Genomic DNA, 12,034 nt, shown 5'->3' with positions numbered 1-12,034 from the left:
GTCCTTGGAGATTTCCGCTTGGTAATGCTCTTGTGGATAGTTATGATGTTAAGGTCCTTACATGCTGGTAATCCTGCCACTGCTGGTCTGCTTATGTCTACTAGAACGTTTGTGATTTCCATGTTGACCTGCCATATCTGCATTGCATTGTTAATGTGCCATTGCAAGGGATGGGTCACCCATTGTATGCAGATAACTTGGCAGTCGTCGGTTGTATCATTGATTTCCAACAAATCCAGTACATATCTTTGAGGAATTGGACTGGTAGGATATTGGCACTAGTACCGGTATCAATCTTGACCTTGAGTGTATGTTTTCCCTCTTTGGGCACATGATGCTAATAGTGGCGGTGCTTCCAATTGTTTGATTTCATCAAAGTGATGTGTCAGGGTCACAATGTGGAATGCTTGTTCATCTTCTGGCGAAGATTACTTCTCTCTGGGACTTGTCTCTGGTCTGTTTCACTGTGGATTTCGTGTATCGGCTTGCATTTATGCCAGTCTCTGGTGCTTTCCTTGCTGCTGTTGCCCGGTTGTCTGTTTGCGTGTGACGTGCCGTGACTTTTGGCTGCATCTTTGGAGCCAGAATTCTTGCAGAGGCAGGCTCAGTGTCCTTTTGCACCGCACGCCTTACACAGGTCACAAAATGCAGGACAACTTCACCATGAGTAGGACCGACCATACCTCCCACCCAGCTTGCTTGCCCTTTTCGACCTGGTTCCGATACTGTAGGCTGAACCTGGTGCTTGTAGGTGCTGTTGTCCAGCTACAATGTCTGATGCAACATAAAAGAGATGCGTGGAGTTCAGCTGATTGAAGATCTCAAACAGATTTATTAACAGCTAACATGTATATACAGTGCAGAGATAACTATTTGCATGACTTGCGTCTTGGTGTTACAGTTACAGAGTGACACTGACATGTAGTAACATGACTGCATCCTGGTACTCAGTTCATTAGAATACTATGATCTTAAAGGGACATCACTCTTAAAGGCAATCACACAACAGGAGCCACAAAAGATTTGAACATTTAGGCATGTTTCTATCATTGGCTACTTTGTAATATGTCCTCCAGAGCCTTGAGAATTGTGAAGCTAAGCAATGAATATTCATCAGTGTCCAGAAAAGGGCTTTTCTAGACATTCTCATGAATATTCATTGTTTACGTTCACCATACCAAGGGTCTGAAGACCTTGTTCTCTTATACTGGGTTTACTTGTTGGCATTATCTCTTCTTTTCTCAACAGTAGCACAGCAGGATTCATGAAAACTATACTTCTAGTATTGATTAAGTACCTTGTTAGTCCACTAATATAATAATATACCAGCAATTGTGCTCTGATTGGCTGTTTTGTTTTGTTTCCATGAATCCAATAGATTGCAAGGTTCAAAATCATTCCTACCTACAGCCTTATAAAACTTTTTTTCAAAATAAAAATGTCTAAACCTGAATGTGAGCTGGCTAATTGAATATGAAGGGCATCATGACTTTTTTTCGTCAGAGACCTTGCTGGTCTGTATGGTTCCATAGCACACAACAGCATATATCTTCTAATATCTTTGTCTCCTAATATCCACTGCAATTTCCTAACCATATTTTCTTTTTTAAACATTCCCCCCCCACCCCACAACATTGTGTAGTTTCCTATAATCCTGCTTCTTGTATTCCTTAAGTATTTTGAAACAGTTGGGAATCATTTTCTTTTCACATACTGCTAACCTTAGCATCGATATTTAACTGTTTAGGTCTCTAATGACTGATGAATGTGGTTTAGACAAAGCGTGCCAACAAGAAGTGGGATTACCATTGAAGTAAAACTCCTAAAGAAATCCAAACACATAAAAGAAATGCTAAAGAAATGATCAAAGTCCAGTCCCACAGGCATTGTCACAGAAAATTCTCGATGAGGAAGAAAAGTGTATTATACTGAAATCTCAACCTGTCTGCAAACAGAGTGTGGCCCTGACTCCAGTCATGCAACTTTCTGACTGAGAACGCTCATAGGGTAGGACACTGCCAATGTTAAGCAAAAGCGCCAGCAAAAGTGAGGTAAATCAAGAAGCACAAAGTTTTGTTTCAAAAGACCTGGGGAGTGAACTTCCTACTTTTTCTCATTTGAGCAAAGAAAAAGACGCGTGTCTGGGTTCCTCTGACTCTGCCTCTTGTTTGTCTCCCCCTCCTTTCACCCCAGGATTGGCAGCCACGCCTTCAACCTTCCAGGTCCACACTCTAATTCTCTTCCTGAACTCCTCTGCCTCCTTACCTTCCTCTCCTCTTTTAAGATCTTCCTTAAAACCCACCTCTTTGTCCAAGATTTTGGCCACCCTGTCCCAATATAGCTGACTTGGGAGCCACTTATTTCTGATTACTCTCCTAAGGGCCTTAGCACATTTTTCTACATTAAAAACACAATAAAATGCAAGTTATTATATATGAAGTATTACTTTTCACTTAGTTAAGTAAAAAAAAACTCCATTCTTTTGGGGTCCTAAGAGCGGGGACAGTGGGATGGATATGAGCAGGATGAAGAATAAGTGTAGAGGAAGTATGTTGGGAACTTTAGAACATAAGAGAGGAAAGTTCATTGCAGCAAAATCATATTAACGATTGTCAAAATAGAAAAGACATAAAGACTGTTAAAGAATGAGATTTGGATGCTTTAAGCATGAGACAATTATGTACTAGACAACAAGCTTCGGAGGTAAGTTACTTTAGTATCAATCTGTATTGAGAAATGGTCCAACAACCATAACCTTCTGTTACTAAGGCAGCCTTTCAGAATGTTTCTGATTGGCGAAGATGAGCTGTGAATATGCATTCCTACTATGTTTCTCATGTGAACTATTTTTAGGTAGGTGTTAAGCAATTTATTAGCACTTGACGAAAAGAGATACAGTGCTTGAAATGACATATCTTACCTTCTCTGAGCAGGAGATATATCTAAGTAAATCTGGGACTCAGGCACCTGGTGTAAATCAACAAGAAAAATATTTGATACGGGAGTGGGGGTGGGGAGGTGAGTTGATTTTGACCTTCAGCACTGGGGTCAAAGGGCTGGTGATGGAAGGGTGGAAGCACTCATTGCAAAATTGGGCACAGGCTGCTCATGATTTTCATTTTAATGGAAAACTAATTGTGCCCTATTTTGCAATAAGGATTTCCACTCCCTAAGCTCTTTCACTCCATTGCTGAAGAGAAAAATCTATCCTGGACGTCACCACAGTAGGAGTGCCCTGAAACTTAAGCTCAACTTTTTGTTTCTATTATTTAAGCAGTTTAGTCAATTTTATCCACTTGGGTATGGGTTACATCTGTTAGTGTTCTAGGCACAGACAATAGAGTATATAGACCTTACAGACCAGCCAACACTCTTTAACCATGTTTATAATGCACATTATTTAGCACCAATCACTCCCATACTGTTATCAGAATTGTGTCATGAAATTATACTATGTTTAATGCAAATGATACACTGTGGAGAGACTACCCCAAATGCATGATGTAATTTTTCCCCTTGGTTGCCAATCTAGTTGCTTGCTACTCAAATTTGACTGCCCACTGAAAGTGTTAAGTTGTACATTGTTAAAAAAAAAGATTTCTTCTTCCTGCTTTTCAGAGTGACGATGTACACATTAATAAAGATAGATGCCATTAAACATTTGAAATGTAGTAACCTAAATATTATCTCATCAGCCTTGGCTAGCAAGTTGGTGCAAAACATGAATCGTGACCTTGTTTCATTCTAACTCAGAATAAAGGTCTGCAAATGAGACTCGACCCGAGCCCGACAGAACCCCATCCAAGCCCGAGCCCGACCCGGCCCGAGTCCTTCTATTTTTTCCCACGCCCGACCCGACCCGACCCAACCATCAGTTAACTTACCTTCCGTTTTTCACTTGGTTCCTTACTTGCACAAGCTTAAAATAACAAAACCACCTTTCAAGTCCAAAAAGTAAATTAACATTAGAGTCACTTACCTGAGGTGGTGAGAGAGCATGTCCAATCCAGCCCGACCTGAGCCCGAGCCCGAATGCTGGACCCGGAATGCGACCCGACCCAACCCGAACCCGACACATGTCTTCGGGTCCTGTTGGGTTCGGGTCGGCTGCCGGCCTTTAACTCAGAATCCACATAGCCATTGTCAAAAGTGACATCTTTTTTATTCAATCTTTCTTCACTTCTAGTTCTCCCTGTATATCAAACAGATCCATTAGGAGAACTGAAGAGTAAATGCAAAAGAGTTGAGGCATAATTGGTCCTATTTGGTCGGGGTAAAATACCCAGGTTTCAGCTGAAGACCCCCAGAGCCTTAAAAGATGTCTGGTTGTATTTTCCCAACAATGCCAACAGTCCATTAATCTGTATGAATGGGTCAGTAAAATCTGTGTAACATGATCTACCATATATTACTTTCATGTGCATCTCTGTAGAGCTGACCTTATTTAGCCATTATTGTAAACCATTTCAAATTTACTTTGACATCAGTGTATTAAAGCCGAGATCTCCATGGGGCATGTGTTTTGATTGGCGGCATCTGTTTTCCCTGTTGATGACTGACTACATGCTTTAAGTTTTAACAGCTCTTGTGAGCTGAAATTCAGGCCCAAGAAATTGCTGTTTGCGACGCTGGCATATGAGTACAATTATTTTCTGAATGATTATCAAAGAGTGTAAAATAAATGGGTATGGACCTCTATTAAAAACAAGCAGGGGAAAGGAATGCATGGAACATTCATTCTCTAATATTGCAAACAGTCATTTATGGGTTTAAAACTCTGGCTGGTAATTATCGTAATTCATTTTGCAGGATTTAGCAATGACTCTGAGCTATGCGAAACTAGCCCTAGATCTAGCTAATGCTGTATTTGTGCTAGTGGCATGCTGAATGTGAAAGCCTTTTCCACTAAATTCAAAGTCTGTCTTACCTTGCTGGTTCCTCAATCCCCTCCACCACCATGCCCCCTCGCTGTTGTGCCTTCTTCCCTAAGGGGGCATGATTCATACAATCAATACATTACTTTGAAGTGTAGATACTTCTGTTATGTTGGTTTCCCCACTTAACAACAATGGCTGTACTTCAACTGTAATTCATTGGTTGTGAAGCACTTTGGGACATCCTGAGGATATGAAAGGTGCTATATAAGTGTAAGTTGTTTCTCATTTCTTCTCCCTCTTCATGCTAGGATTTGGTTTCATGGGCACTGCCCACCCTCTGGTATCTGACCCAAGAAGCCACTCTCCATCTGTGAGCCCAGAGAGTGAGCCTTTCCACTCTGGAATTCCCTTCCGGAACCCTCCTGCAGTGAAATCGCCGAGCCCATCCCTCTGCCAGAAAGTGCTGGCTTGGGATCCGCTTTTCGCCCCAGTGTTGGGGCCCCGAAGCCCACAGTAAAATTCAGGCCAACATAGCCAGAAATAATGGTGGGCAGTGGTGGCTTGTTCTGCCTAAGGTGACTGCTTATGTTCACTATCAACAATGTTTTGCCTCCACAGGCAGAGAATAAGAAAACCTATTGAGATGGGGTTCTATGCCTCCAGTTCTATGTAGTTCATCTTGCTTATACAATGCAATTGCAACTGACAAATGAATTTATCATTGGAGGACCTCCAAAAAATAAAGATGAAGCCCATATAGATTTGTCACCATGGTATCTCAGTTATGTAGCAGAGGCATATTGAGGGTGCATTCCAGGCAGCAGGACTTTAATTCATAGAATTATTGAATCGTCCAGCACATTAGGAGGTCATTTGGCCCATTGTGCCTGTGCCAGCTCTTTGAAAGAGCTGGCTAATTAATCCCACTCCCCTGTTCTATCCCCCATATCCCTGAAAATGTTTCCTTTTCAAATATATATCCAATTCCCTTTTTAAAGTTACTATTGAATCTGATTTCATCATCCTTTTGAGCAGTTCATTCCGGATCATAACAACTCGCGACGTAAAAAATGTTCCTAATTTCCCCACTGCCAATTATCGCAACTCTGTAAACTCTGGCTATTTACCCTCCTGCCAGTGGAATCAATTTCTCCCTATTTACTCGATAAAAACCCTTCATCATTTTGAACATCTTTAATAATCCTCTCTGCTCTAAGGGAAACAATCTAAGCTTCTTTTACCTCTTGTTACAACCGACCGCTCCTGTCAAAGCCCCCAATCAAAATATATGATTCTGATTGTGGTGGGACCAACGCACTGTTAATTCAATCCCGTCATTCCACAGATTGGCTAACATATCATTTAAAAACTTTCCAAATTAAAGAAAGACCCACCAAATTATGACTTAACATGCTGTTAAAAGGGTATCTTACGTTGGAATGGCCATTATAAATTGCCCTAGTATAGATAGGTGGTAGGGGAATTGAGGGAATGTGGGGATGTGAATGGGTAATGGGATTAATGTAGGATTAGTATAAATGGGTGGTTGATGGTCGGCACAGACTCGGTGGGCCAAAGGGCCTGTTTCAGTGCTGTATCTCTAAATAAATAAATAAATTGAACCATCTATTAACCCCCGAATGAGGCTAACCAAACCAGGTGTCTTTATATCAACAAATTAACTCTTTAATTAAAAGAACTAAATTCTTAAACACTATGAACATTTAAAAATAGAAAAATTCGAGTCCTTGCAAATTTACAGTCCAATGTTGTTCGAAGTCCCCGCGGAATGTTGTTCAATGTCCAGCGAATTTCAACAATTAACAACTTGCAAACAATTTCAACAGAATCAATCTGACTTTAGAGTTTTTGAGGGATAAAAGATTGTCACAGTCTAACTTCCCTTCCTTCAATTTAAATTACCAGAGATCTCTGTCTTGGCTTGACTTTTTAGAATTTCGAGAGATAATAATTAAACAGACAAAAATCCTATTTCCTTCAGTTTGAATGGCTGAGAGCTCTTTTTCAGTGCTGACATACAGCTGTCTGTGTCTTCTGTGTCTCTGTGTTCAGTTAGGACAAACTGTCTTCAACTGCCAGTTCAAAACTGAATTGTAACAAATGTATCGCATCAGGCTCACTCCCAGTGGCTGTTTCCATGATATCGAGAATGCACCCTTTGAATTACAGTCTCCAACTGGCTGTTTCTAAGACAACGAAAATGCACCTTCCTATAACTCCTAAGGCTTGCTAGCTCTTAAAGCAATACTGATCCCTTGCAAGCCTTAAAGGCAAACCGCATATTCTGAAAAAACTACAGGACCGTGAAACTCTCCACATAACTGATGTACCATTCTGATAAATCTCCTTCATACCCTCTTCAAGATTTGACATCCTTCTTAAGATATGGTGCTCAGAATTGGATACTATACTCCAGCAGAGGCCTAACTAATGACTTATTAAAGTTTTGCATAACATTCAGTTATTTAATGTTTCTTTTAATTTGCCAAACAACTGTTTAGACTGCATTCACATGAAAATGGGTCCACTCTTTGATGAAACTATCTTCAGCAATTTTCATACCATTACCCCTTATGAATGGGGTAATTGATCTTGCAGATAACAATCTGGAAACCTTTATAGTCTTTGACCCGATTTGGATTCCTTAATATCAAAGTGCATTGTGTATGTACTTGTCCAGTAGATACTTTCTCATCCCTTCTGTGTTTATTACCATGAGCAATGATTATAACCAAGGACCGAATTTTGTGGTAGAGGTATTGGTGAGGCTAACAGCACTCACTGTTATTAGCGTGCAAATCGGATGTGTACAATTAAACACAAAAATCCGGAAGTTGCTGATCAAGATGCCTTGATCTTACAAAAACTTCCCAAAAACAGTGTCTCACCATCTGCCTCACCATTCAAACACATTGAATGGTGTCAAGTTGCTGTACTTACCGCATAGATACAAAGTAAACACATCAGAAAAAGTTAGGGCTTGTCCATTCCAACTTAAGATACCCTTTTAACAGCATGTTAAGTCATAATTACTGTCAAACAACCTCTCTGACACTGAAAATTAACCTTTACAAACACGGAGTCTCATTTCTTCCATATTAAATTATTGTTGGAGATTTTTTAAAAATTAACAAAATAATTTTACTGACTCTTTTTTCCAATCTTTCTTTTTCTCTATTTCACTTTCTGTACCTGATTTGACATTGAATTCAATATTCCAACGTAGACTTCTTGGTCCAGACTCTGCGCTGCTCATTCACAATTCTTCAATCTGGTTGGTTAAAAAGATACACTGTTGCTTGCCCTGCTCAAACAAGCCTCAGATACGCTGTGGAGGACTACGCACTTTTTGGATGGTTGGCTGGCAGGAACATGCTGTCTAAAGCCCCATGGAAAGTCTATGGGTAAGTCCCAGTCTAACAAACAGCTGGCACTGTTTGTTTATTGCTCAAGGCAAACACCATCCCATTAAGAAAAATGGAAACAGGTATATTAATTACTTGCATGATTGAATTACATGCCGAATATAGCAACTTTCAAGTCATCTTATGCAAGTTTGTTGTGTTATTGTTTCACGTTTGATGTCAATTTAAACATTTTGTTTCAAAAGTACAAAGTAGAGACTTCCTGTGCACAATGTGAATTGTTTTAAAGCACTCTCTCCCAAGATTGGAGAAGCTTTTAAGACTATGTCGCATTCCCAATCACAAATTTTCTCCTCTGTAGTTTTTCTCATCTCAGATTTCTCATTTGAATTTCCTTCATAACTACAGTCTGAATGATCCTATTTTCCTCAGGATAGACTACTTTTATTGCTTATTGTGTTCTGTAAAACTCAGTCCTGTTCTTTTAGCAGCTTTTTTGCCAGAAAATTATCTTCTCTTCCACAAATTATTCTTTCATGTATTAACAATTCTGTCAGTTTGCCAGACTAAGAGGTCTTAATGTCAGTCCTTAATTCAGTTACTTATTGATCTTGTTTTCCATACACACATGAAAAATTTATGGCTTTCATAGGTTGCATTTCTTTTGGTATTGCTGTTGTTTTTCAAATTTATTCATTATATTCCATCCAGACCCAGACTCTCTCCTTCCTCAAAAATTGAAATTATTCTGAAATCTGGCACTCGTTACTCCAAAACATGTGGCAAATAGATGCTTCCACCTTTTTCTTTAATCTGTTTCCAATAGCCAATAAGTATACCTCTAGCAGTTGCTAGTCTTCCGTGATATTTTGTCAAATTGCAATTTATCCCTTTTGATACCTCCTTTATTTTACACCATGATTTTCTTTTTGTCCAATGAATCAGCCAGGATTCTTTATTTTCATTCAGCACTTATGTTATATTGTTTTTAGATTCCTAATAATTCAGCATTGAGTGATAATGGAAAGATAACAGATTTATTTTGACTGAAATAATTTTGCAAACAGCAACATACCTATAGGAGCAATTTTAACCTAAGCTGCCTATCGGGAACCTGACGAGATTGGGTGCAGTGCTGGTTTTATGCCCCTGACTAATTTTACTCTCCAGGGAAGTCAACAGAGAGTGATATTTCGCAGGCTGCAAAACCCAGTTTTGCACCTGATCCTGTGTGTTTCCTGCCCAGCAATTTAAGTTAAAATTACCTCCACATGTTTCAGTGTGGATAGATCATTTATTTGTTTAGTGGTGTCCTCTTAGGGAAAAACTTGTAGACAATAATCCATTAAACAGACTGCTGTTACTGAGAAACTTCATCTTACAAGCTGACTCACTTCTCCAATTGGGATCTAACCAGTTACTTAATTGACACATATAGGGCTGAATTTTACTGGCCTCTCGACACCACGGGTCGTGGCACGGGGGGCAGTAAAATGCTGTGGGAAGAGGCCCGCCTCGGTGTGGCCCCCCTGCCGCCTGGCAGCGGGTCCTTCATCAGCATATGTAGATTCTCTCTCTTTCTCTCTCTCTCTTTGGCCTCCTTGTCTCGAGAGACAATGGGTAAGCGCCTGGATGTGGTCAGTGGTTTGTGGAGCAGCACCTGGAGTGGCTATAAAGGCCAATTCTAGAGTGACAGACTCTTCCACAGGTGCTGCAGAAAAAAATGTTTGTCGGGGCTGTTACACAGTTGGCTCTCTCCTTGCGCTTCTGTCTTTTTTCCTGCCAACTGCTAAGTCTCTTCGAGTCGCCACACTTTAGCCCCGCCTTTATGGCTGCCCGCCAGCTCTGGCGATCGCTGGCAACTGACTCCCACGACTTGTGATCAATGTCACAGGACTTCATGTCGCGTTCGCAGACGTCATTAAAGTGGAGACATGGACGGCCGGTGGGTCTGATACCAGTGGCGAGCTCGCTGTACAATGTGTCTTTGGGGATCCTGCCATCTTCCATGCGGCTCACATGGCCAAGCCATCTCAGGCGCCGCTGACTCAGTAGTGTGTATAAGCTGGGGATGTTGGCCGCCTCGAGGACTTCTGTGTTGGAGATACGGTCCTGCCACCTGATGCCAAGGATTCTCCAGAGGCAGCGAAGATGGAATGAATTGAGACGTCGCTCTTGGCTGACATACGTTGTCCAGGCCTCGCTGCCATAGAGCAAGGTACTGAGGACACAGGCTTGATAGACTCGGACTTTTGTGTTTTGTAATATTTAAAATATCTATATAAACTTACCTGCAGGCGGCTGCCGTCCCACTCCGATATTACAGCCACCGTTCATGCTCTGCGCGCCTTCCATACGGAGTTCCAGGTGAGACCCTGGTGGGGAGGGGAGAGGAATAAAATGTTTAGGGTGGGAGGGGTGGAGGAGCGGGGCAATCAATCTTTATTGGATGTGGGGATGATGGGAAAGGGTTGGACAGCAAAAGATAGAAGGTTGGGGGGGTGAAGTTCAGGTATTTGAACAATCAATTGATGGTCATTTCATTGCTTGAAATGACCATTGGGAGGTTGGGGAAGGGCCTCCATCACTTATTTTTATATGTAATAAAAATCATGTCTGTTATCCCTTTAAAAATTATACTTACTGGTAAGGGCTTAAAGCCCTGTCGGGGGCAGCCGCTCCACCCCCTCTATTTAAATGATCGTCGTACGAAATATCGCAGGGGCTCCTCGGCAGCCGCTGAATGCGGGCACCGTGCTGAGTTTAAAGGGCGCCACTACGGAGCGCGCACCCAAATAAAATTCAGCCCATAGAATCTAACCAGAATACATTAGAAAGCTTTAATCTCTGTGCTCTTCCTGTGTTGCCTTTTTCTATTAAATTCCTTTGGTCTGCATTTGAAATGGAAATTTCCTATGTAAACCTGTCAGTCACCCACCATTAGTAACACTATCATGCCTCAGATGTGTATCACTCAACTCCTCAGTTAAGCTACAGGGAAACTCCTAACACTGCAACCAAGTCTGCTCCTTTGCTTACCAAATTGCCATAAGTTTTATCAAAGTGTTATATAAAATTAAGGACTAAATTATGAATTCAGGCCCTTATCTCCCACCCTCTAACTCAACTTCACTTGAAGACTACACTAGGTGTCAACTCCCATGTTAACCCGTAATATATTGGGGGTTTTGTCTCATAATGTGCACATCCTTCCCATAACACTTTTTCCATTACTCTTTCCCAGCCATTATAATGAAGCCTAATTGTTGTAAGTAAACACATCCTAAGGTTCATTAGAGGCTAATTCCTCTTGGCCATATTCTGAGATGAACTAGAGAGTAATTGTCTTTGTACAGGTTGGCAGAAGATTGCAATTCACTGTCTCTTTCCAAAGGTCATAAAAACAAAGCAGGAAATAACTATTTCTTTCTCCTTTTTAAAAGAAGTAGTTTTGACTTTGAACTGTGACTGATGCTCTGAAAACATCAGCTGTATCATTACATGCCCCAACAACATATTTCAGCTCTATTTCTGATACCTCTAATTAGCAAGCTACTCTTGCTGTGGATATTGTTGACTATGGAAATTACACGTAGGGCCCTTACTGGCAGAGACAAATTTTTATCTCCTCACTTTAGGCAAGATTTGAACCCAATTCCCATCTATCTGGTACTATCTAACCCATTGCACTACTCAGTCCTCATAGCGACAGATATGTTCAAATATCAGAACGGTATCCTGTTCATTCCAATAGAAGATCTGCCACAGCGG

Source organism: Heterodontus francisci, chromosome 26 (assembly GCF_036365525.1).
Source record: "Heterodontus francisci isolate sHetFra1 chromosome 26, sHetFra1.hap1, whole genome shotgun sequence".
In the NCBI taxonomy this organism is placed as follows: Eukaryota; Metazoa; Chordata; class Chondrichthyes; order Heterodontiformes; family Heterodontidae; genus Heterodontus; species Heterodontus francisci.
The sequence above is the reverse complement of the archived record's forward strand: the minus strand, read 5'-3'. Positions refer to the sequence as shown.